The sequence below is a fragment of the Rhincodon typus genome, chromosome 2 (genome assembly GCF_021869965.1).
Source record: "Rhincodon typus isolate 14 chromosome 2, sRhiTyp1.1, whole genome shotgun sequence".
NCBI lineage: Eukaryota > Metazoa > Chordata > Chondrichthyes > Orectolobiformes > Rhincodontidae > Rhincodon > Rhincodon typus.
Window position 1 is genome coordinate 38,345,154 of NC_063333.1, and position 27,305 is coordinate 38,372,458.

A 27,305-nucleotide genomic window follows, 5' to 3' on the forward strand; every position below is an offset into this window, starting at 1 on the left:
CTCCTTCTCACTTTCTCTCTCATCCCTCCCCTCCCCTGCGCACTTGCACCTGCTCCCTCTCACTCTCTCTCTCACCCCTCCCCTGCATGCTCACTCCCATTCTCTCGCACTCCTCCCCTCCTATGCGCACGCGCTCCCACTCACTCTCTCTTTCACCCCTCTCTCGTGCACACATTCACTCACTCTCTGTCTCTCTCTCACCCCTCTCTCGCACGCACACTCACTCAATCTCTCTATCTCTCACGTGCATACTCACTCACTGTCTCTCTCTTTCTCGAGCGCACACTCACTCTCTCTCTCACCCCTCTCTCGAGCGCACACTCACTCACTCTCTCTCTCTCTCTCGAGCGCACACTCACTCACTCTCTCTCTCTTGCCTCTCTCTCGAGCGCACACTCACTCACTCTCTCTCTCTCACCCCTCTCTCGTGCACACACTCTCACTCTCTTTCTCACCCCTCTCTCAAGCGCACACTCACACTCACTCTCTCTCTCACCCCTCTCTCAAGCGCACACTCACTCACTCTCTTTCAGCCCTCTCTCGAGCGCTCACTCACTCTCTCTCGCACCCACACATTCAGTCACTCTCCCTGTCCCCTCTGTCTCTTTCTCTCTCTCTCTCTCCAAGGAATGCAGGGATTTACACATACATATTCATCAATTAAAACCTTTCAGCTGATAAAAGATTTAACAGCACCTTAGGTTTGTTTACTACATCCTCATCAGTGGTGATTTTTTACTTATAAATTCTGTGTCTGATACTATCTCTCTCACTAACATCTGAAGGAGGAGCGAGGCTCTGAAAGCTTGTGTTCTCAAATAAACCTGTTGGACTAGATGCTGGTGTCACGTGATTTCTGACATTGTGGTCAAAAAGGAAGATTTTAAGGAGAATCCTAAAAGAGTGAGGGAGAGATGTGAGGCAGTGAGACTTACAGAAGAAATTCTAGAACTTAGGCCCTTAGCAGCTGAGGATAGCACTACCAATGCATGTAATTAATAATTAGGGATAATCAAGGTACCATAATTACAGAATGCAGACACCATGGGGAATTGGACAGCTAGAAGCTAAAGATTAAGGGCGGAGGCAGGTTTTAAATAAGTACAAAAATACTGTTTAAACTTCAAGGCAATCTCTTGAAAAATGAAGTGTTAAATTCTGTCGCACTTACCAGATCATTGAATTGACAGGATCCTACTTATTCACAAAGCATTTGCATGCAATCCCTCATAAGTTAGATAGAGCAACAGTTACCAGATCAGTCCTGAGGCACAAAGCAATAAATCCAATTCCTTAGTAATAAACATGGTTACAGCCAAGGTGAAACTCTGTGCTGACACTGAATGAGCACTCTATCTCAAGGGTTGGCACCTGATCTTGCATATCATCTCTCAGCCATGTTTAACTGCTAGTCAAAAAGAAGGGTCTAGGCCCGAAACGTCAGCCTTTCTGCTCCTATGATGCTGCTTGGCCTGCTGTGTTCATCCAGCCCTGCACCTTGTTGTCTCGGATTCTCCAGCATCTGCAGTTCCTACTATCTCTCATTCTCCGAAGTGATTGATTTGCTTATAGGTCCATTAAGAAAAATCAAATTTGAAAACAGGTATGAACTGGAGCTTTGGGCTAGAAATCATAATGTTTCATTGGTTGCAAACTTTTCTAAGGATTTATGATTGAAGCTTATCCAAACAGGCAAGTTATGCTAAAGATCAGGCTGATTATTTCAAATTATATTACCTGCCAATAAATTAACCTTACCATTTGCATATACTATTCCTTACTGGCATGATTCTAAATTTTCTCACAGCAATAATTTTCTTTTAAGAAAGTATTTTGTCATTTGTATCAGCGATAGTAAAGAGATGGCCTTTATCTTTTGAATGTTTAATGGGAAGAAATTGTGGCTCACTTAAGCCTGGACTCTGGACAACATTTTGGAAAGATGTTATAGAGGTAGAACTTGATGTTGTCAGCAGTCATCTGGTACCAGAGGTAATGCCTGCAGAGAATGTCACTTAGGCAGAATAAGAACATAAGAACTAGGAGCAGGAGTAGGCCGTCTGACCCTTCGAGCCTGATCCGCCATTCAATAAGATCATGGCTGATCCTTTCGTGGACTCAGATCCACTTACCTGCATTCTCACCGTATCCCTTAATTCCTTTATTGTTCAAAATAAATCTACCTTTTTTTTAAAAGCATTTACTGAAGTAGCGTCAACTACTTCACTGGGCAAGGAATTCCATAGATTAACAACCCTCTGGGTGAAGAAATTCCTTCTCAGTTCAGTCCTAAATCTGCTCCCTCTAATCTTGAGGCTATGCCCTCTTGTCCTAGCTTCACCTGCCAGTGGAAACATCCTCTCTACTTCTATCTTATCTATTCCCTTCATAATTTTATATGTTTCTATAAGATCCCCCCTCAATCTTCTGTAGGCAAGAAGAGAGAGAAAGTTAACGGAGATGGGTGGAACGGTAAGACAAGCAACAATAAAATTCAGATCATTCTCTATTGACAGACTACATTCTGAACTTTTTTCATGATTGAACTTACAGTTAAGATTTTATTCTCGATATTATCCTTTGGCTTAGTATCTCAGATCAGTCATATTGGCAAACCCTATCAGTCTTACTGTGGAATTGTCTGCTTGGTGTCTATGTAATGTACAAAGATTTCCATCTGTAAATCATTACTGTATTTTAGCTAAATAAACCCCAAAGAACTGTGGAATTTGTAAATCAGAAACAAAAACAAAAATTGCAGGAAAAACTCAGAATGGGTTCTGAACAAGGGTCACTGGGCTCAAAATGGTAACTCTGCTTCCTCGCCATAGATGCTGCCAGACCTATTGAATTTTGCAGCAATTTCTGTTTTCATTACTGTATTTTGCCTATTGGTTATACCATATATGCTCATGCAATCTTACTCAACTTCAGAAAATCGGAGAATAAACACTTACTTCGCCTTAACTTAGATTATAAGTTGATGAAAGATTTAGTAAGCAGTAAATATACAAGGCAGAGGAAATTACACACTTAGTTTCACACAGTTAAAACTAACTTAAACTTCTTGGGAGATTTCTGCTTGTATGCAAGATGAAATATGCATTTTCAAGATGCTATTTTCAGAATCCACAGCAGATATGATGATCAGATAGTACTGTTCAGTTGGATATGAATATATCAGAAGTTGGAAAAGTACAGTAAACATTTTCATTTCAAAATCATACTTTAAAATCATACCATAAAATCATAAACCTTCCTGTGTGTAAACCAATCAGATTCTAGTATTAATACTCCAACTTTCAATTGAAATTCGCTTGGTCTCCTAATAATCTGAAAACATATACTTATTTAATATTTTGAAACATTTAAAATAAAAGTTTTTGATATTTGAATTGGCCTTCAATTTATGATTTGCCCTATAATAGTAAATGGCTCTAAATACATGGAATTCTGCTGTGCTTAAACAATTCAGTTCCAATTTTATTCCTCTTGGTTTGTACATAAACTGATGTCCACAAGGTCATGTTTTACTGAATTAATTCAGACTTGTTTTCGCTACAGATATGAACAGAATGACCAACACAACCTCAATATGCCTCAGTGATCACAGAGAAAGAGACAGCAAAGAAACTCACTCAAACCAATAACAAATCTATCTTATTTTAAAAGGGTAGACTTCTCCTCTTAAATATTTCATGTACAGACTAATAAATCTGCATGATAAGAATGATCTCATACTTAGTCCTTTGTGCTTTCAAGTGCAGACATGGAATAACTTCAGATCAACCAGAAATTTGTACCTCACAGAATGAGTTACAACTCTCCATTGGAAGTGTAGCTCCATCTAGTGTAATAAGAAGTAAACTGTCTTCAGTGACTTTCAACACTGTCGTCATAGGTGGGGTGAGGACAGAGATTAGCAACCATCTCAAACATCTCACAGAAGCTTTAAAACTTTTCACTCTAAATTGACTAAACCCAATAAAATGAAATTCAGGTCAATTTTAATTGTGAAAATGGTAAGCAGTCATGCACCATCAATGAAGGCAGATTTGAAGTGTTAATTGCTTCCATCACTTTTCACTAAAGGACCTGAAACAATTCTTTTTCTCCAGAGATGCTGCATGAACTGATTTTTTCCAAGCGTTTTGTTTTCAATTCAGAATTTCAGCAACCACTGTATTTTGTGTTTTTTTTTAACCAGTTTCAATTCCACTTCATATTTGAAAATCAAAGACTCACAAGGAGTGAGTCCTGGACGGAGTCTGGCAGGGGAGAAGCAGTCCTGGAGCAGCTGCCAGCAAGAAGAAGCAGTCCCGGGCGGATGCTGGTGCAGGGAGCCAGTCCCGGGCAGAGGCCAGCAAGGGGAAGCAGTCCTAAAGAAGAAGGGTCTAGGCCCGAAACGTCAGCCTTCCTGCTCCTCTGATGCTGCTTGGCCTGCTGTGTTCATCCAGCTCTACACCTTGTTATTTCAGATTCTCCAGCATCTGCAGTTCCTACTATCTCTAAAGAAAACTTACCTTGGAGCAGTTGAGAGCCAGTGTGCAGCGGATTGGAGGCTTGGAGGGAACAGGGACAGTTGTTGAACTGGAACCTGGAGCGGGTGGTCAGACCATGTGCGGAAGCCTCTGTGCTCAGCTACTGTAGTGTAATGCTTACTTGAATTTTTTTTTATATCTGACTGTAATGCCAATCCTTTAACTATGTCTTATTTCTAATTTATTCTTTAAACACTGTAAAGTGATGCAACTACTTTTCTTTTCTCGTTCCTCTTTTGTATCTAAGATTTGTACCTAGGTACTTGTACCTAAGATGGCATCATAAGAGGCAACATTGTAAAACTTTTCACTGTACTCCTGTACTTTTGTACTTGAGTACACGTGACAAAATGAATATTCAAAGAAAATATTCAAAGTAAATTCTATTCAAAACTGTCTCATGACAATAACTTCTAAATAAAATCCATCACAAATCACAAGCTTGTTTAATAGTTCAACAGGCATATTTTTTGAATGCCATTGAGCAAATGACTTGACACTATTTGGGGGAAGAAGATTTCAAGTTTAAAGTTGAACATTGAATAGAAATCATTGCTGGTAAATTTAATTAAATTTTACATCAATTTATAAACATTGGTTATCCCACAGCATACAAATACTGATTGAAGATGATGGATACAGTCGATCTCTGTTCTCTGGTTACAGCCTTCTGCTTCGAATGAATTTCCACCTCTCCCACAAACTTAGTCAAACTATAATTTAGCCAGCAATCATTTACCTACATTGTAATCAATATTTAACATTCTGTGACAGCTCTGAATTAAAAACGTAATGTTTTAAGACATTTCAATTGAATGGATATGAACCTCAGTGGGCTACAGACCATGCTACTTGGTTGGTGAACTGTGACAGTGAAAACTATTTTTGTGCATATAAATGTGAACATCACATTTATCTTTTTGAGTTCAGTTTGAGTTCAAAACAATAGTTAAGGCTATTCATGTAAAGAGATTTATATCTCAGTAGCTAAAGCTTAGAGGACTTTCTGCATCGACTTGATGCAAATTATGCATATGCAGGCAAACTTGCAGCTGCATTGTATTTTCATACCACGAATATTATAGCTAAACCAGGAACCACTTAAGAGCTTCACAAGTTTGATTTTTTTTTGAACAAAATTTTAATTACAATGCACATACGTTCACTTCCTGATTAAAATAAACTGACATAGCATTGGCAGTAGATGGCAAATGAATGAATGAAAAAAATAAGCTTGGTATTTAGATTCAGAGTAAAATGTTGGGGATGCTAGAAATTTTGGACAGATCAAGCAGCATCTGTAGAGAAAGAAACATAAATAATATTTCAAATCAAATAGTTTCCTGTATCCACAAATGCTGCCTGATCTGAAGAGGTAGTTCCAGCATTTTCTGGTATATAGATTTCTGGTTTGTTTCAATACAGTGTGGAGCTGGAGGAACACAGCAGGTCAGGCAGCATCAGAGGAGCAGGAAAGTTGACATTTTGGGTCACGACCCTTCATCCGGACTAGTTTATTTGATGCAAATGCAAATTTGTCTTTAAAAGGGTAAAACCGGAGAAGGAACATGCACAGATCAAAACTACATTTGTACTGCTTCTGCAGAGTCTTCAGACTAAGTTCACCTTACTGTATAGTTCAATTTGATGAACTATCAGATAGCTAGTGTGGACTCCAATTTTTGTTTCACTTCTGCTTAGCTTGCTGTTCTAACGCATTGGTAATGCAAGTTGCCTGCTGATATAATTTTGGATCAAGAAACATCCTGAAAGGTAGCAAGGTTCTTTGTAAATTAAATATGTCTTTGGGGAAGAAAACTGATCTTTAAACTAAGGAAATCAATTGACAGAATTCCAGCGAAGATTGGAAAAGTCAAGGTTATTTGAATACTGAAAATAGACTACACAATGAAGTCATTTCCTCTGTATAAAGAACATCACCTCTGGCTGTGATCCTGATTCTAGAAGTTGTATAGAAGTCACAATGTATTTTTATTTTCAAAATGCTGCACAGTCACTCAATTGGCACATCACAATTTTGAATTTACAAGGAAAACTAAGTTAAGTGTTTGCTTGATCTTGGGAAGGAAATAAAGATCTCATTTTTCTAGTATCTATTAACTACTTTGCTCAGTCACTCGAGATGGAAAGCAGCCGGTCATGAACAAGGTCAACATCCATGCAGATTAATGTTTGACTTCTGGGATAGTTGAGAGAAGTTTTACTCTTCTAGGTCAGTGGTGTTACCAAACACAGAATTCTGTCTTTTAATGCATCAATCTTGCGTACCACAGCAGCACCAACTAATCACATTGAGTAGGAGATCAAAAATTGCTCCTTTGCAGAGCATTAGGTCCTTAAAAAAATTGAAAATGTAACTGGCGTATTCAGCAAGTCATTGTGAAGCTAACATTCTTAGTGACCAAATACAGCAGCAACAGATTTTGTTCTGTTGATTGGTAATTCATCTCGCAACTCAGAAACTCAACAGGACTTGCCATAGAAATACAGTAGCTACAAGAGCAAATCAGAGGCTAGGAACACTGCAATGTGTAACTCACCTCTTAAGTCCCCAGAGTCTGTACACCATCATTTGCAAGGCACAAGTTAGGAATGTGATGGAATACTACCTACTTGCCTGGATGAGTGCAGTTCCAACAATGAAAGATATTCTGAATGAATATTTTCCAAACAGACCAAAGTACCCAAAAGTTGTTATTAACCCATATAGTCACAAAAAGAAAGCTAAACAAGTCGACTATGAACAAGTTGTACCTCTTTACGAGTTGGCTGGCATCAAAACTGATATCAGCATAAGTTATCCAGAGTTTCATGTATGGATCTCAAAATCTTAACTGACAGGTACCTAGGAAGTGGGTATCTTTCATAATTTGTATGATTTAATAAGATGGCAAAATGACTTAACTGCTAGGCCTCAATTTTTGCTGAGTCTAAGTGATTTAGGGGTCATTTAAAATGTGCAGACAAAACCTGATTCTAAGATTCCCACCTACATCAGAGTCATAGAGTCACAGAGATGTACAGCATGGAAACACACCCTTCGGTCCAGCTCAGCCATGCCGACCAAATATCCTAGATAAATATAGTCCCATTTGCTAGCATTTGGCCCTTAACCCTCCAAACCCTTGCTATTCATATACCCACACAGATGCCTTTTAAATGTTGTAATTGTACCAGCCTCCATCACTTCCTCTGGCAGCTCATTCCATACACGCACCACCATCTGCGTGAAAAAGTTGCCCCTTAGGTCCCTTTCAAATCTTTCCTCTCTCACCTTCAACCTATGTCCTCTAGTTTTTGACTCCTCCACCCCAGGGAAAAGACCTTGAATATTTACCCTATCCATGCCCCTCATCATTTTAGCAACCTCTGTAAGGTCACCCCTCAGCCTTCGACACTCCAGGGAAAATAGCCCCAGCCTATTCAGCCTGTCCCTATAGCTTAAAGCCTCCAACCGTGGCAAAATCCTTGTAAATCTTTTCTGAACCCTTTCAGGTTTCACACCATCCTTCCTATAGCAGGGAGACTAGAATTGCACACAGTCTTCCAAAGTGGCCTAACCAATGTCCTGTACAGCCGCAACATGACCTCCCAACCACTATACTCATTCAACGGAAAGTTCCTCATTGGTTGGAATTGCACCTAGCACAAATGAAAGTGGTTGAGCTTGTCGGAGATCACAGCTCAAGGAAATCTATGCTGGAGTTGCTCAGAGTAGTATTCTAGTCCCAAACATGTTTTACTGCTTCTTTGCTTACCTTGTCTCCATCATAAAGTCAAATGTGCAGATATTTGCTGATCACCTCACAATGTTCAGCACCACCTGCGTCTTCTCAGATACTGAAGCAGTCCATATCCAAATGCAATAGGACCGGGACAATATCCAGGCCTGGACTGACAATTGGCAAGAAACATTCACGCTGCACAAGTGTCTGGTAATGAGCATTGCCAACAAGAGGGAGTCTAACCATCTTCCCTTGACATTCAATGACGTTATTATCACTGAATCCCCTATCAACATCCTCATGTTATAATTGACAGTTGTTAATGGCTATTTTAACATAAAAGCTCATCTGGTTCAGTGGCGCCCTTTCAGGTAGGCAACCCTCAAGCCTTAACTTGGTTAGACTGATATGTGACTCCAGAACACCAGAAATGTAACTGAGTTTTAAATGCCTTCTGAAATGGCTTAACAAGCTGTTCATTTCAAGAATAACTAGAATGGGCAATAAATGCTGACTTTGCCAGTGACACTAACATCCCATGAAAGAAAAATGCATAAACAGTTTGTAAAATCTGGGATGGCTATATATTTTGCTTTTGGCACGTAATAAACTCTCAACCCAAACAGTAATGAGGCCCACCACCCAAGGATCAGTACTTATTAAATATATCTGTTCCCAATCAAATAGTGAGTATATGCATGACATCTCAATCTCAAACGGATGAACGTAAAATATTTGACGTGGATGAGCAAATCACGAGATCCCCAAATAGGTGAACAACAGATCAAATACCTCAATTTCTTCTGTTTGTCTGTTCTTCCTCTAACTGTTGATCATCTCCCTGTATGTGGATTGCTATGATAATTTGCTTTATACCTCCTTGTACAGGCAGCACTTTGAAAAGCCATTTGTGAGCCTATAAGACATTAATACGCAGTTCTACTGGGTTGCATATAAGACATTAATACACAGTTCTACTGGGTTGCAATGCCATGATTTGCTGAGGTAGTTCTCCTACATCACAGATTATTGGAGAGACTTCCTGCTAATGACTGAATGAGTGGCAGCAAGTCAAGCCAATAGGTAGCAGAACCTGTGTCAGAAGTCAGAAATAGGTAAGACTCCATGGTGCAACCCATTTGGTTAACTGTCAGTATCACCAACATCTAAACACCAGAAGATTATTTGTACTTTCCTCAAAATTATGGCCTCACTTTCTCCAGTGAGTTTCTAAGACTAACCTTATGTTTTACAGTCTGTCTTCATGTGTTTCCTTTATCTCTGCATGGCTTGGTGATAGCTTTTCTATTTCTAACATCATGCTTCTGAGGAAGGGTCACCAGACCAGAAATGTCAACTCTGATTTTTCTTCACAGATGCTGACAGACCTGCTGAGCTTTTCCAGCAACTTCTGTTTTTGTTCCTGATTTACAGCATCCAGAGTTCTTTCAGTTTTTAATCACGCTATTTTTGATAGCTTCCAATTTGTATTCACTGTCCTGTGACCTTACTATATACTTTTTAAAAAAAATTATTCATGGGATGTGGGCATTGCTGGCTGAAGAACATTCATTACCCATCTTTAGTTGTCCTTGACAAAGTGGTGAGAGCTGCCTTCTTGCACTGCTGTTACCCATTTCGTGTTCATAGACCCACAATATCATTGGGGAGGGAGTTCCAGGATTTGGAATCAGCAATAGCAATTGAATAGCAATTGTTATTTTTGCAAGCCAGGATGGGGAATGGCTTGGCGGAAAACTTACAGGTGGTGGTGTTCCCATGTATCTGCTGCCCTTGTCCTCCAGATTGTAATGATCATGGGTTTGGAAGATGCTGTCGAAAGCACTTTAGTGAATTTCTGCAGATGGTATGCACTACTGCTACTGAACAGTGATGGAGGGAATGAATGCTTGTGAATGAAGTGCCAATCAAGCGAGAGGTTTCCTAGATATTCTCAAGTTACTTGACTGTTATTGGAGCTGCACTCATCCAGGCAAGTAAGGAGTATTCCAACACAGTCCTGACTTGTGCCTGGTGGACAGGCTTGAGGGAGTCAGGAGGTGAACTACTCACTGCAGGATTCCTAGCCTCTGACCTGCTCTTGTAGCCACTGTATTTGTATGGCAAGTCCAGGGCATTCAGTGATAATAATTCCATTAAATGTCAAGGACCAATAGTGAGACTCTCTCTTGTTGAAGATGGTTAGTGTCTAGCACCTTGTGTAGCATGAATGTTAGTTCATGTGTAATGTGGAATGTTGAATTTGAGAAGGGACATCACCATACTTTGGTAGGGTAAAATAAACCTATTACTTTCACCTAGACATTCATGCACCTCTTGGCATCTCCTCAACCCAATCCCTACTTTTGTAGTTTTCAGCTTTATTCATCCTTTACACCAATTATTACACATCAGTACAGAGGAATGATATTAAAGTTTGCAAATACTAAATTAGAAAGGCATGCCAACAAGTTTGCAGATTAGGTTCATGGGTGGGAGGTACAGTCCAATGCAGAGAATGGAACAATAAATGTCTGGTGGAGGAATGATTTGGTGATACTTTGTTATTAAAAAAAACACTACTTAGTTATGAGCCAGATGATTTATTATTTCAAAGTACAATGAAACTGTTCTTTGCTTCCAATAATTTTATGCTTGCTATGAGATGCCTTTTAAAAATGTTAATGTTAAGTTGATTTGATTTATTCAGTTGTAGAGTGTCTTTGGCAAAGGATGAAGACCTTTAGTGAATTTTGAAATGTATAATGAACCAAACCTTAAAACTGTTTCACTCCCTTTCTCTCAAAACACATCCCTCTAAAAACTGTCCACCCAAATCAGTGCAAAATGAATCTCAGCCTTGTGGGAAAATGCTTGCTTCAACAAATTAGCCAAGACTCATAGAAACAGAACTGTGTTCATAAAATCTGCCCCAAGTACACCCCAACAGCATATGTTGATTCTTAATATATTGTGTTTCTATGAAGCTTTGTGCTGGTCATCCATTTTTCCAGAAGACTTCCGGTACAATAAATTGTTAGCTCATGGCTGAGATAGTAGTCTTTTGAATGTTACATAAGATGCTCCCTCTCGCATGACCGACTGCATCCTTTTGCTTTATTTTTCTTCATTTAACTTTTGAATTAAATTCATTTTTTCTTTTTTCTGCTGCTGTGGTGGAGGAGAGAGGTTGCAGCGAGCTGTTGAGCAGCGGGTCCAGTCCATTCCTCATTGCCACGATGGTCACAGCTTCAGCAATTGTTTCAACGCGGTCTGCATTGGCAGCGGAGTGAATGATCCCACGATCCTCGGAGTTAATGTGAATGGTCCGTTGGTCTTTGGACATCGAGGATGGTCCGCAGTCCTCAAGAGTTGGGACAGTCTCCTGGCTATGGCGGCAGCTAGAGTACTGGCGACAATGAGCTTTGGCAGAGGCAATGTTCTGGGTCTGGTCAGCAGTAGCAGGAGCTGCTGCAGCGTACTTCCTCCTTGGTGTTGCGGCCTCAGGGACAGCTGTGATGGCTGTGGAGTACGGCATGTCCCGTAGCTACACATGAAATCAAGAAGCCGTGGTTGGAACAGAAGGTGAAATTTGACTTAAATTATAATAAAGAAATAATGCATACAAAGTTACGTGATTAAAATGGTGCTGAATTACTTATGGTGACTTAAACACATGTTACTGTATTTTCATAAATACATGTAACATAAATTACAATGCTAATACTGGTAAAAAAAACTCCCATCTTGAACAATCTCCAAGAATTAGTCTACCACCGTGGTTTGCCTATTCTATTTGTAGACTGAAGTCAGCCAGGATTACTGTCGCACTGTTGTTACTGAGAGCTTTAATTTCCTGTTTCATATTATCCTCTGCCTTACAACTCCTGTTTGAAGGCCCAAAGGCAACATTGATGAATGCCTTCTACCCCTTGTGGTTTCTTAGCTCCACCGAGAGCAATTCTACATTTAGATTTTTTGAGCCAAGGTAAAATCAGTGCAAGAGTGAGAAATTATCATTTAATAACAGAATGTTACCTCACCTCCTTGCCTGTCCTTCCTAAATATTGAATACCATTGAATATTCAGTTCCCAGACCTGGTCATCCTGCAGACATGTCATCATAATCGCAATCATATCATCGTCATTTATAACTATTTGTGCTGTCGATTCTTCCATCTTATGTTAAATGCTCCAAGTGTTTGGATACATTACTCTTAGATTGATTTGTTTTAACATTTTTGCACTTTATATAGTATGGCCCTATTTGCTGCTAGCCCTGGTTTCCTCTGCCATCCATTTTTCTTTCATTTCTATCCTTATTTCCCTCACTCTTGCCCCCCTGCTCAAGTACCCATCTCCCTGCCACTCCAGCCTAAACTTTCCCTCCTTGGTACTTGTGAATACCCCTGCAAGGTTATTGATTCCGGTCCTGCTAGGATGCAACTCTTTCAGCTTGTTTAGGTCCCAGAATCAATTACAATGCCTCAGGAATTTAAGCCCTTCCTCCTACACCAACTCTCCAGACTCTTATTCTATTACTGATCTCACCAGCATGTGACATTGGGAGTAAGCCTGAGATGAACACCTTTGAGGTCACCTTTTAAATTTATTTTCTCACTCGCTAAACTTTATTGTAGGACCTCATCCGTCTTATTACCTATGCCATTGGTACCAATATGGACCTTTACTGTTCCACTTCAGAATATTCTGCAGCTGCTCAGTGATATTCTCAACCTTGCTACTGGGGGACCCACATACCATCCTGGCATCACATGTCCCTCCACAGAAATGTCAATCTGTTCTCCTTATGATAGAATACCCTACTGCAATTCTGCTTCTAGTACATTTTTCTCCCCACCCTGTACAGCTTAGCCATTTGTAGCATTGTGGACTTAATTTCGTCAGGGAATGCAGTGAGGGCCGCCGCCCTAACAGTATACAAAATGGAAAATTTGTCAAATAGGGAGGTGTACCCAGGTGACTCCTGAATTATCTGCTTTGTGTTTTTACCCCATCTCTAATTATCCGTTCACTTTCTGCCCATGGACTCTTCATCTGTGGTGTGATTACCTCACTGGATGTACTATCCACTAAGATCTCATCCCTGCAGATGGTCTACAGTTACTCAAGCCATGGCTTATGATTAAAAACCTGGCTCCTATGTAGCTACAGCTGAAACCCTTCCTGCACATGACACTGACCATCTCTATGGTATGGCTTTTACCTATTCAAGATTAGAGAACCTCTTTAGAAGCTGATTGACATCTTGCTGTATTTTTACTTGTTCAGTAGCATAGAACTGGAGTATTGGTGTAAAAAGACATGGTTTGTCAAAGTGATTTTGTCTTGTATTTATCAGGACAACTCACAAGAAACACCAAAGTAAACAGAAAAGAACACTTATACTATATGAAAGAAGATTGCTGATTAGTTGGCAAGTGGAATCTGATTGGCGGAGGTATGGCTATACAGAATGTATTAACTAGGTTTTCTTTATAGTTTAAAACCAAGCTGGTAATCACTGATTAGTCAAGGCACTGACTAATTGGCAAGAAAGTTTTTCTGATGAAGGGTCTAGGCCCGAAACGTCAGCCTTTCTGCTCCTATGATGCTGCTTGGCCTGCTGTGTTCATCCAGCCCTGCACCTTGTTGTCTCCCTCTCACCCCATTAATGCTGCCTGGGATGCTTTAATAACTGCTCTATGAACCTGTTTTGCCAACTTCAATTGCTTATGCGCATATACGTCAGGTCCCTCTGCTTCTGCACCCCCTTTCCAAATGGTACATTGTATTTCATATTGTTGTTCCATATTCTGCATCAACTTTTATCTGACACTTGCCTGTCTTCCTACTGACCTATATCCTTTGGGAGTTCCACAATATCCTCCTCAATTCACAACGTTTCCAAGTTTTGTGCATTTACAGATTTTGAAACTGCACGCTATACACCAAGGACTAGGCCACTTACATATATCAGGAAGAGCAGGGCTCCCAACATCAAGTTCTGGGGAATACTACTATAAGCCATTTTCTAGTTCAAAAAAAAATTCATCAATAACCACCGTTCATTCATGGGATGAGGGTGCTGCTGGCTGAGCTAATATTTATTGCCCATTCCCAATTGCCCTGGAGGAGGAGGTGGTGATGAGCTATCTTCCAGAACTGCTGCAGTCTTTAGATGTAGGGACATCCATGCTGTTAGGGAGGGAGTTCAGGCTTATGAACCGGTTCCAAGTCAGGCTGTGGGTGGCTTAGAATAGACCTCGCATGTGGTGCTGTTCCCATGTATCTGTTACCAATGTTCCTCTAGATAGTAGTCACAAATTTAGAAGGTGCTGTTGAAGGCTTAGGAGGGAAATAATAAATGTTTTTGGATCCAAGGAAGAGGCATAGAAATCAGCCAAAAGAAAACAGACCTTCTGAAGAAGGGTCTAGGCCCAAAACATCAGCTTTCCTGCTCCTATGATGCTGCTTGGCCTGCTGTGTTCATCCAGTTCTACACCTTGTTATCTCTGAGGAGTGGGAACCGTTTAGAATTCAAAGGGATCGATTAAGGAAGGGAAAATAGAATATGAGAATAAGCTCACAGGGAACATACAAACAGACTGTAAAAGTTGCAAAATGTGTGTGAGAGAGGAGAAAATGACAGGTCCCTTACAGTTAAAAACAGGTGAATTTATAATGGGGAACAAAGGAATGGCTGATCAACTAAATACATTATTTAGTTCCATGTTCACAAAGAAGGACACAAATAACATAGCCAAAATGTTGCAGAACACAGGTTTAATGAGAGGGAGGTACCGAAGGAAATTAGTTCGGAAATGGTGTTCAGGGAATTGATGGGATTGAAGGCTGCTAAATCTCCAGGCCCTCAATTTATAAAACAGAACATTCAAGGAAGTGGCTGTAGAAATAGCAGATGTGTTGGTGGTCATCTGCTAAGGCTCTGGAACAGTGGAAATGCACCTCAAGAAGCTTTTACAATCAGTTTATACATGAAAAGAGTAAAAAATATAAAACAAATGTAGATCCCTTTCTAGTCAAAAACAAGAGAAACTATATTGGGGAACAAGGAGATGGCAGGCCAATTAAACACATTTTTTGGTTCTGTTTTCACAAAGGAGGATGCAAATAACATCCCAAAAATGTTGGGGAATGCAACGTCTACAGTGAGGAACTGACAGAAATTAGTATTAATAGGGGAATTGCGATAGGGAAAATTGATGGGATTAAAGGCTGATAAATTCCAAGGGCCTGATACTCTATATCTCAGAGTACTTCAAGAAGTCGATGCATTGTGGGTCATCTTCCAAGATTCTTTACATTCTGGAACAGTTCCAACAGTTGAGGGTGCCTAATGTAACCAACTATTTAAAAAGGGAGGTAGAGAGAAGACAGGGAACTTAGACCAGTCAGCACGATGATGGTAGTGGGGAAAATGCTAGTGTCCATTCTTATTTGTATATTGACATATACATACATATACTTTTACACACACACACACACATTATAAAAAAGCAACAGCTGAGCATTTGGAAAACAGTTGCAGGACCAGACTGAGTTAGGACGGATTCACAAAAAGGAAATTGTGCTTGACAAATCTGTTGGAATTTGTCGAGGATGTAACTAATACAGCTGATGGAGAGCCAGTGGATTGGTTTATTTGGGGTTTCATAAGGCTTGCGACATTAAGAGATTAATGTGTAATGTTAAAACTCATGGGATTGGGGGTCCTGTATTGATAGATTAGAAAACTGGCTGGCAGTCGGACAACAAAGAATAGAAAAAGACAGGTCTTTCGTGGAAGCCAATCTTCCATCCATGGACTCTATTTACATGGCTCACTGCTATGGAGAGGCAGCCAACATCATCAAAGACCCATTGCACCCTGGTAATGATCACCCACAACCTCTTCCATCAGGCAGAAGATACAGAAACCTGAACTCACGGACAAACAGGTTCAGGAACAGCTTCTTTCCAGTCGTTATCAAACTGTTGAATGGACTCTAGCCTCAAATAATGTAACCTACAATGCAACCTGTATGCCTCTCAGACTTTTTGATCTCTACGTTCTTTGTTTGCTGTGATCTGCCTGGACCGCTCATAAACAAAGCTTTTCACTGTATTTCGGTACACATGACAATGAATCAATTAATTTTTCTAAATGGCAGAGAGTGACGAGTGGGGTATTGCTGATTTCAGTGCTGGGAGCCAACTGATTCGTAGTATGTATTAATGGTTTAGATGAGGGCACAAAATATATTTCCAAATTTGCAGATGAGACAAAGCTGAGTGGGAGGATGAACTGGGAGGAAAATGCAGAGATGATTCAGTGTGATTTGACCAAGTTGGGTTAATGTGCAAATGCATGCCAGATGCAGTATAATGTGGAAAATGTGAGGTTATCGACTATGGTAGCAGAAACAGGGAGACAGATTATTATCTGAATGGCTATAAACTGAGAGGGGGTTGGGGGGTGTGCGAAATGTGTGATGAAACCTAGGTGTCATCATGCACAGTCGCCAAAGCATGCAGGCAGTAAAGAAGGCAGATGTAAGTTGGCATTCATAATGAGAGGATTCAAGTACAGGAACAATGATGTCTTGCTGCAATTATACATGGCTTTAGTGGGATCACACGTGGAATGTTGTTTGTGTAGCGTTTGACCTCCTTTGGTTTAGCACTTGGGGCCAAAGGGATCAAAGAATATGGGGAAAAGCAGGATCAGGCTACTGAATTGAATGATCAGCCACATATCATAGCGAATGGCAGAGTAGGCCTGAAAGGCCGAATGACCTACTCCTATTCCTATTTTCTAGATTTCTACATAAAGCTTGGTGAGTTACTGCAGAGAGCACATATTGCTTCCACTATGCATTGGTAGGAAGAGGAGTGAATGTTGCATGTGGTAAATGGTGTGCCAAGAGGGCTTCTTTCTCCTAAATGGTGTCAAACTTGAGTGCTGTTGGAACTGCACCCATCCAGGCCACTGGAAAGTTTCGATCGCACTCTGGATTTTTGCATCTTAGAGGCACAGGTGCTGGGGAGACATAAAAGTGAGTTACATGCTGCAGAATTCCTAGCCTCTGACCTACACTTGTAACCGCAGTATGTATATGGCAGTTCTGAAGAAGGGTCACTGGACCTAAAATGTCTACTCTCCACAGTTACTGCCAGACCTGCTGAGTTTCTCCAGCAATTTCTGTTTTTGTGACCTGTATGGCCGGTCCAGTTTAATTTCTGGTTAATGGTAACACCCAGGATGATAATACAAACATACAACACATAGATCATTTAACCCCTTAAGCCTGCTCCACCATTTGAGAAGATTATGGTTGATTCGTATGTTTAGAATCCCACATTCTCATCTAGTCCAATAATCTTCGATTTCCTTTCTTAACAATAATCCAACTACTTATGTCTTTTACAAAATTCAACGACTCCACATTGACTGCCTTCTGAGGTAGAGAGAGTTCGAAAGACTCTCAACCCTGAAAGAAAATTCCCTCTTCTGTCCTATAAGGGTGGCCCCTAATTTTAAAATAGTACCCTATAGTTCTGGACTAACCCCAAAAGGAAATATTCTTTCCATGTCCATCTTGTCAAGATCATTCAAGATCTTATGCACTTTAAAACAAGCCACGCCTCACCCTTTTAATTCCAGTGGAAACAAGCCCAGCATGTCCTCATAAGACAAGCCACTCATTCCAGGTACAAATCTAGTAAATCTCCTCTGAACCGCCAAAGCATTTGTACCCTTCTTTTAGTAAGGGAGACCAAAACTACACAGTCTCCAAGACGTAGTCTCAACAATGGCCTCTAAGAAAGTAAAGAAAGTAATGCTTCAGTGATAGGAACATAGAAACAGGAATCGGCCACTTGACCCTTCAAGCTTGTTCTACCATTCAACGAGCATGGCTGATCACCCAGCTCAATCCCCTGGTCCAGTTTTCTCCCCGAACCCTTTGATTCCTTTAGCCCTAAGAACCATATTTAGCTGCTTCTTGAAAACATTCAATGCTTTGGCCTCAACCCCTTTCTATGTCACAGGTGTTCAATTCCTCTCATAATAAAATATAACATCCCAGTAGCCTTTTTGATTACATGCTGTACCTTCAGACTAACATTTTGTGATTCAAGAACGAGAACACCTGGATCTCTCTGCACCTTAGATTTTTATATTGTTCTGTTTACATCGTATTCTACACTTTTATTCTTCCCGTCAAAGTGAAAAACGTCACATTTTCCTAAATTAAAATGCATTGGCCAGCTTTTTGCCCCATTTTTGCTCACTTACTTAACCTATCTGTATCTGTCTACCACTTCCTTACGTCTACCATGCCTTCATTTGAATTCATTGATGTAAATTGTAAAAGTTGAGGGCCCAGTATAAACCCTGCAGCATTCCTCTCATCCTAGGGGTAGTCAGTATCGATAATGCCATTGAAGAAAAAGGGGGACAAAAAAAGAAAAAAATTTGGATTCTATCTTGGTGGAAATAGTCATTGCCTTACACTACTAGGGCCTGAATTGCCACTTATAAAACTAAGTCTATTTGTTGTCAACATCTTGCTACATTTGGTTAAGGAATTGTAAAAGGGGCTGAACATTGTTGAATCATCAGTCGACATCCCCACTTCTGACCTAAACATGGAAGGAAGGTCATTGATGAAACAATTGAATATTCCTCTCTAAGCCACTCACTATCCTGATTTGAAAATACATTATTCCTTTAGTGTTACTGAGTCAAATTCCTGGAACACCCTCCCCAACAGCATTCTGGGGCGGCCTACACAAAAAAGGACAATAGCAATTCAAAGCAGCAGCTCACCACCACATTCTAGGACAAGTGATGAGCAATAAATGTTAGCCTGGCCAGCAATGCCCACATCCTGTGAATGAATTTAAAAATAGAAAAATGGAGAAAGTGGTTAGGCCTAGGACACCATCCTGAGGAACGCCTGCAGTGATGTCTCTGCATGGAGACTGTTGACATCCAACAAGCACAATCTTCTTTCTTCATGCTCAGTGAGACTCCAACCAGCAGTTGGGTTCACAGCTGAGTCCCATAATTCTAAATGATTTCCATTTGGCTAGGGCTCCTTGATGCTACACTCTGAAATGCTGTCCTGATGTCGAATACAGTCACACTCACCACAACTCTGCACTTGAGATCTTTTGTCCATGTTTGGATCAAACTTGCAATGAGATCAGGAATTGAGCAGCCCTAATGGAACCCAAACTGAACTTTAGTCAGCAGGTAGATAAAACAAAAGTGCTGAAGAAACTCAGCTGATTGAGCAGCATCTGGGGAAAGAGCAACAGAGCTAACTTTCCGAGTCCAATAATCATATCTTCAGATCAGTGAACAGGTTATTCCTTTGTAAATATGGCTTGATAGGATCAACAACAGCCCTTTCCATTACACTGTTGATGATCAAGAATACAGTGATAGTGATAATTGGCAGGATTGAATTTGTTTGGCTTTTTGTGTGCAGAACATGCCTGGACAAATTTTCACATTGCTGGATACCAGAATTGCTTTTTGGATCCAGATCACTACAGTCCCTTTTATTTCATGGATTATAACTTTGCTTATAAAAGTCTGTTGCACAGTACTTTAATTATTACCTGAAGAAACTCCAGCAAGTTAGTTAAACATAATTTGCCTTTTATTACAATGTGTAATTGAAGTGATCAGCCTAGTCACACTTCCAGGAAAGTTAAATAAAATCACAAGGGAGAAAAGGATATGTTTATGGGTTTGAATGAATATGAGCAGGCAGCTTGTTGAGTGATAGAAATAAGCTATGTTGTAAATACCATGCAATATCTAAATCCTCAATAGATTATCACAGACAAAACAGAAGAATGGGGCAAACCTAATTTATGATAATATCGACATGATGGGAAAATGGGGATATTGTTAGATCTAGTCCTTTCCTTTTCACTTCCATCCCCATTATTGAGGTAGGCTGAAACCCCGGCTTTCAGATTTTAGATTCCGATTTTTGAAATAAATCCACAGCAAAATCCTTTATAATGAAAAGAAACACAGTATTTATTAATTATAAGTTAAAAACATAGATGTGCTTTGCTACTCCATTCACATGCACAAGGCCTCCAGAAATTAAAGGATGAGTGAACAGGAGAGGAGATAGGCTCCAAGTTACAATTGTTGGTAAATACAGAGGCATTAAAAATTAGTTCAATGAAGTTGAAACTTCTGAGGCCAGTGTCCAAAAATAACTTCCTCAATTAGTTGTAACTTCACAGAGGGCCAAGTCATTTTCCTTCTTACAGGAAAAGTATAGGCTTCTTTCCAGCCAGCAGCTTGGAGACAGCTGTAGGGTCTGGTGCAGGCTGCCAACTCAGCTCCGGCTCTCCCTCTGGAGGTCAAACAGCAACTGACGTAGAAATCCAGAATAATATGCTTCGGCAATTCAATTATATCAGATTTTAGTGATGAGACAAAGACAAGCATGTCATGTACATCTTATAGACAAATTGGCAGGTCATTAAGCTAACAGTGTGGCTTTACCTCCCCCATTAGATTTTCCATTACAACATGGAGAAAACCGTGAACATCAGCACTCATTTTAGCACAATGAATTTTGATATTTTCCACTGTTCAGAGCTAGCTGCAGGCAGAAAGCTCATCGCCAGCCCCTTTGTCTAACACGATTGAGAGTTACAGGGAGAAGGCAAGAGAATGGGGTTGAAAAACACATCAGCCATTTGTAGTGATTGTAATGAGGTCGGCCAGGTGGACGTCATAGAATATGAGTTCCCTGATTGGACCAGATTAATAACACAAATCAGGGAGCCCTGGCTGAAAGATAATCCTGACACTCAGATGGATCAGTGTCAAAGACTTCCCATGTGTAAATAAAGGGTAACTTAGTGATGGGGTACCAGCCTTTGTAGAGTTATTTCACCATGATCAAATGGCGGAGAAGACTCGATGAGCCAAATGGCCTAACTCTACTCCTATATCTTATGGTTTTATGAATGTTTATGCTATCCAGGGGGCTTCAGAAACTTCTGGAAACACGATCATTTGATTAACCTCAGCCAGTTTTAAAAAGAATATAGAAAGGAAAACATTGTTTTCTTTGGGATTTCTCTTGATGCCCTCTGGCCATGACAGGATGTGTTCATGGATTATGTACATAATATTCAAAATATACAGACGAAGATGTTGAATTCTGCTGGGTTGTAATGGCACCTGTTGTCTGCTGTGACTGCCTAAGGTGCAAAAGAAATGGTAATTACATACTATAAATCACACTCAAATACAGCAGAAGCCTTCCATTATTGTAAACTTTAAGCAGTGAGATAGCATCAGCTCAATACCACTTGAAGGAAGATTTATTCAAACATCTATGTAGTAGAACACATCCAGATTCACTGGATAATATTAACCAGATCTTGGCAAAATATTTAGGTCTGCCATTAACAGCAGCACACTCTAGAACTGACAGAAGATAGGCCATAAAATGACACTTCACAGTCGTAATGTTTCTACATTGGGAGTCCTTTATTTCAATATGCTTAAACGGACAGGCAGAGGTTCTATGTAATGCACAGAGCAGAATTTTCATTCCCCATTGTTTTTGAAAATCTCAGATTATGAAAACAGAACATTATTTCAGCCTGTGATAATATCTTTATACTACATGATTTAGCTATGTATTATGATTGAGCTTCTTCAGTCACAAGTTTCGTGTTAGCATATCACGTTTCTAGTGATTTCAAGCTGAAATCAAGAGATCAAAAATCCACCAATTTTAAAAAGGAGAAAAGGCAACAGAAGGGTAATGCTTTTGTACCAAGTATTTTCCACTTTTCTCCACCGCTCTGCTTTGGTTCCAGAAATAAAAAAAGACAGACCATTTGAAAATATCTTTTTGTTGCAGAGAATGTTTAGATTCCATTTTGGGCCAACGTCCACCTCCCAGGCCACCATTGTGATGCACCCTGATGAACAGCCTGCTCCCATGATTGGTCTTGTCTTCAGAGATAGGACAGCTTTGGTGGATACTTAAAGGCCACTAGCATTTGTGGAACTGGATGCCAAAACAAATTGTGATAATGGAGGAGGCCTGTGCATTATTGATAGCATTTGTTGCACAACCCTCATGAAGCTTCTATAAAACTGATAGCTATAATATTTATTACAGCAATTTATTTTCAAACAAAAAAGAACAGAAGATCATACATGCCAAAGGGGTAGCAAAAATATAAAATTATTTCAGTACAAATATGCTAACACCATAAAGTATTTTACTCCATGGTTAGTGAAAGGAGCCTTTACAACATCTAATGTTTGTATTCTAAAATTCATTTCTTGTTGCGGATAGTTTAAGTGAGATTTAAAAGGGTGGTTTTAGAAATGTATCACCTAATGGATTGATAGATTCACCCTATAATTTCCTACATAATAAACTCTTATTTCCTTGCTCTGAAGGCACAGGAGAAAAAGTGAGTGAGGAATTACCATTGCATGTGTTTTAAGAGCCAGTTAAAGGGTAGAACTAACAGATACACAGCAATTCCTCACTTTCGCTATTGTGAACATGGATTAACTGTGATGGATATGTTAATCAACCTGTATCGAAACATTTAGTATCTCAATTTACAAATGTACAATGCAATGTAGATGTTAATACTACTGTAAATGGTATTAATGTTTTTGTGTTTAACCTGTATAACAATCATAAATGTTGCACATAGGAAAATAGCTAAGCATAACTAACTGCAGTAGGTGTTGTAATATTTCTCGATAGAAATATTACAAGTATACAAGGGGAGGCAATGGCCTAGTGGTATTATCGCTGGACTGTTAATCCAGAGACCCAGGCAATGTTCTGGGGACCTGGGTTTGAATCCTGCCATGGCAGATGGTGGAATTTGAATTCAATAAATATTTGGAATTCACAGTCTAACGATGGCCATGAATCCATTGTCAATTGTTGGGAAAAACCCATCTGGTTCACTAATGTCCTTTAGGGAAGGAAACTGGCATCCTTACCTGGTCTGGCCTATGTGTGATTCCAGACCCACAGCAATGTGGTTGACTCTGAACTCCACTCTGGGCAATAAATGACGCCCTCATCCCGTGAATGAATAAAAAAAACTCTCAATTTAGCTCCCCACCAAGACTGTCAAGTCTCTGACCTTTCAAGACCAGAAACATTTGCTTGCTTTTCCTCTCCTTAGGCACTGTCCAAAGCGAAATATTTTCAGCATTGTGTTTTATTTCAGATTCCAATATCTGCATTATTTTTGTTTTTGTGCTTCTATTTATAATTCTTCAACGTATGTTGTTACTGAAATGCAACTGTAAAACAACTTAATCAAATTTAACAGTCAACATGTAAAACCCTGGAGAGTTCCATTTCATTAATAAAGGAAGCCAAATACTATGCTTCAGCAGAAATTTCAATGGATTAATCTACCCAAAGTTTTAACTGGAAGACAGATCATATTAATTGCTATTAGTAATTAGTTATCATAGAATACCCTGTCCAAATGAATTGGATAAATATGTTAAAATAACTGCAACCATTGCAGGACTAATGAAAACAATGACTTCAGTGCTTTTGTTTAGTCACAAAATCTAAGTTTAAATGTATTCTAGAGCTGTAACGGCAGACTTGAGTTGAAAGTAGTTATACAGTAATGCATTTTGGATTTCTCTACATTATTATTATGTCTCATTATTTATTATGTCTCAATTGTCTTAATCTACTAATTAGATTAACATTCACAGAATCCCTACTGTGTGGAAACAGGCCCTTCGGCCCAACAAGTCCACACTGACCCTCACAGCATCCCACCCAGATCCATCTCCTGTAACCCACCTAATCTACACATCCCAGAACACAGGCAATTTAGCATAGCCAATTCAACTAACCTGCACATCTTTGGACTGTGGGACGAAACCGGAGCACCCGGAGAAAATCAATGCAGAGATGGGAAGAATGTGCAAACTTCACACAGGCAGTCACCTGAGGGTGGAATTAAACCTGTCCCTGGTGCTGTGAAGCAGCAGTGCTAACCACTGAGCCACCGTACCGCTTGACTAAAACTTTAAGCGCAGCAATAACAGAGACCCTCTCCTTTGACTACTAAATTAAGATAAATTGCCAACAAGTCATGATTATGTTTTCTCACACACTTTCACTTTTGTTCACTTCATATTCCTGTAGCTTGAGAGCTGATGCCCTGTTCTTTCTCCATTACAAATTATGAGATTCATTTTGGCACGACTCATTTTAACACTTCAAGGAGACGTCATTTCAATTTTCATCCATGTGTAAAACACCATTATTTCTACTAGTGCATGTGAACAGTTTTTATACCTTTTAATAAACTACTAAAAATTTAAGCAACTTGCAATTATTTCTTTGACATGAACTTTCCAGTCTTTATTATAAAACTAAAAATCATGGCTTCGAGCTGGTGTTGTAAATTTTTATTGTCAAAAGTAAACATTCCAATGTACCGCATGCTATAACTTCAATAAAAGTGAACTTTTTATAGAGCTAAAAATCAACCTTGTATAGTTGTGGGAATGTCAAAGAATTTTTAAAAACATTTTACCAAATTCATGCCGTCATCCTCAGAATCAAGAACAAGATGCAAAATATTACCATGTTATGAGGTTTTCAAAGATTATGCTACTACTATTGTTACTACTCAAATAATCATAAATGTCAAAGCATATCTTGAGTCAAAAATAATTGCAAGTTTATTTCTTTACAATAGCACTATATTCACTCATCGGTTGTGGGCAACGCTCACTAAGCCAGTATTTAATGCCCATTTCCAACTACCCTTGGACTATGATGAGTGAGCTGCCTTCTTAAACCACTGCTGTCTTTGAAGTTAGGATATTTACACTGCTGTTAAGAAGGGAGTTCCAGGATTTTGACACAGTGACAGTGAAGGAACTGTAATATATTTTCAAGGCTGGATGGAGGACGTTTTGGAAGAGAATTTGCAGATGGTGGCATTCCCATGCATCTGCTGTTCGTGCTCTTTAAGTGATAGAGGTTACTGATTTGGAAGGTGCTGTCTAAGTATCCTTGTTGAGATACTGCAGTTCATCTCGTACACACTGCTGTCACTGTATGTTGGTGAAGGGAGTAAATGGATGTTAAAAAGGTGGTGTATACGTGGTGCCAAACAAGCAGGCTGCTTTATCCTAGATGGTGTCAAGCTTTTAAGTGCTGTTGGAGCTGTACTCATGCGACCAAGTGGGGAATATTCAATCACACTCTTGACTTGTGCTTTGATGGTGGACATACGTTGGGGAGACAGGTGGTCAGTTGTGCACCACAAAATCCATGACCTCTGACCTAATCTAATATTAATAGTATGGCTGGTCCAGTTCAGTTTCTGGACAACGGTAAATCTCCAGGATGCAGATTGTAGAGTATTCAGTAATGGCAATACTACTGAATATTAAGGTGCATTCTTTAGATTCTGTCTTTTTGGTGATGATCATCATCTGGTACTTGCATGCCACAAATGTTACCTATCACTTGCCAGTCCATGCATGGATGTTGCCCACATCTTGCTGCATTTGGACATGGACTGTTGCAGTATCTGGTGTTGCAAATGGTACCGAACATTACACAGTGAATATCCCCAACTCTGACCTTATGATGGAAGAATGAAGCAGCAAATGAGTTGAGCCGGAGTAACTCCACTAGTGACATTCTCAGACCAAGATGACTGATCTCTGACAGCCACAAACATCTTGTTTTGTGCTAGGTTGGACTCCAACCAACAGAAATTTATCCCCCAATTCACATCGACTCCAGTTTTGCTAGGGTTCAATTATGTCATACTCAGTCAAATACAGCCTTGATGTCAGTTAGAAGATTATTCCTTTGCAAATGCAGCTTGGTTATACTGCCAACAACCCCTTCCATCACTTTGTTGATTATCAGGGCTAAATTAATAGGGCAGTAGGTGACCAGGTTGGATTTGTCCTACATTTTGTGCACAGAGCACATGTGAGCAATTTTCCCACTATTCTGGAGATGACAACATGATAGCTGCACTGGAACAGCGTCGCTAAGGCTATGGCTAGTTCTAAAGCCCATGTCTTCAGCACCATTGTTGGGGAATGTTGTCAGGCCTACAGCCTTTGCAGCATCCAGTGCCTTCAACAGTTTCTTGATATCATTTAGAAGTGGTTAAAGACTGGCATCTGTGATAAAACAACAATAAAGAGAGAGCACGAGAGCAAGAACCTGAGCAAAGTGAAATGCAGTAACAACTGTCAATAAATGCCTCAAATGCATGACATTGGTTCAGCTTTTGCTGCCCCAAACCTTCAGAGACTTGAAGTATTTTCAGATTCTGATGTCAATAGAATACAATAAATAGTGCTCATTGATCACCAGGGAAACATAAGCAAGTCAACCAGGAAAGTTAGCAATTGAAAGTGGGAGGACAAAGGAGAACCAAAATTAAGATGTTGCCTAACAAGCAACTAGCAATGAGCCACAAAACTATTCAAGCTCCCTCTGACCCCACAAAGACTCCCAAAAACCTGTTAAATGGCATTTTCTGGCACAGTCTCCAGTGATCTTGAAAAGGAACATTAGTTTGGCTACTAGAGTTCCCCAACCCTATCACCAGGTGTTTCTTCAAATGACCAGCAAGATCTGTCCCAGGTTCTACCTATAACAGCCTTGAAGCTATTAAAAATTTAATACTGTAGAGCGCCACTAGTCCACTCCCTTCCCACACACTCCATTATCACACCGTGCAATGTTAGTAGCTATTACTGAACTCCTGGGCTTGGTGAAACCACTTCATTACCAGAGGGAATAACAGCCACATGGAGGTGACGAGCATTTTTCAGGAATTTTCCTTCTCCATGTTCCAAATCCTTGCTTTCCATACCGATTTGGAAGATGGCTTTACCGGAATACTAGAACAGAAAGTAAGACCGACAAGCTATCCAGGCTGCAAGCGAAGACAAAATTACAGC

The 27,305-nt window shown here is 39.9% G+C and overlaps 1 protein-coding gene across 3 annotated transcripts in view; it reads right to left on the bottom strand.

Annotated features, from left to right (window-relative positions):
* Positions 1 to 27,305, bottom strand: part of LOC109910726 (sickle tail protein-like) — a 373,377-nt gene that overhangs the window by 310,274 nt on the left and 35,798 nt on the right. The window contains exon 2 of one of the 3 annotated variants that reach the window (XR_007264760.1): positions 21,205 to 21,538. The exons of the other annotated variants lie outside the window; for them this stretch is intronic. The gene's annotated coding sequence lies outside the window, so the exon portion shown is untranslated. Of the gene's footprint in view, positions 1 to 21,204; positions 21,539 to 27,305 lie in introns of those variants that run through there. 3 annotated transcript variants of the gene reach the window in all.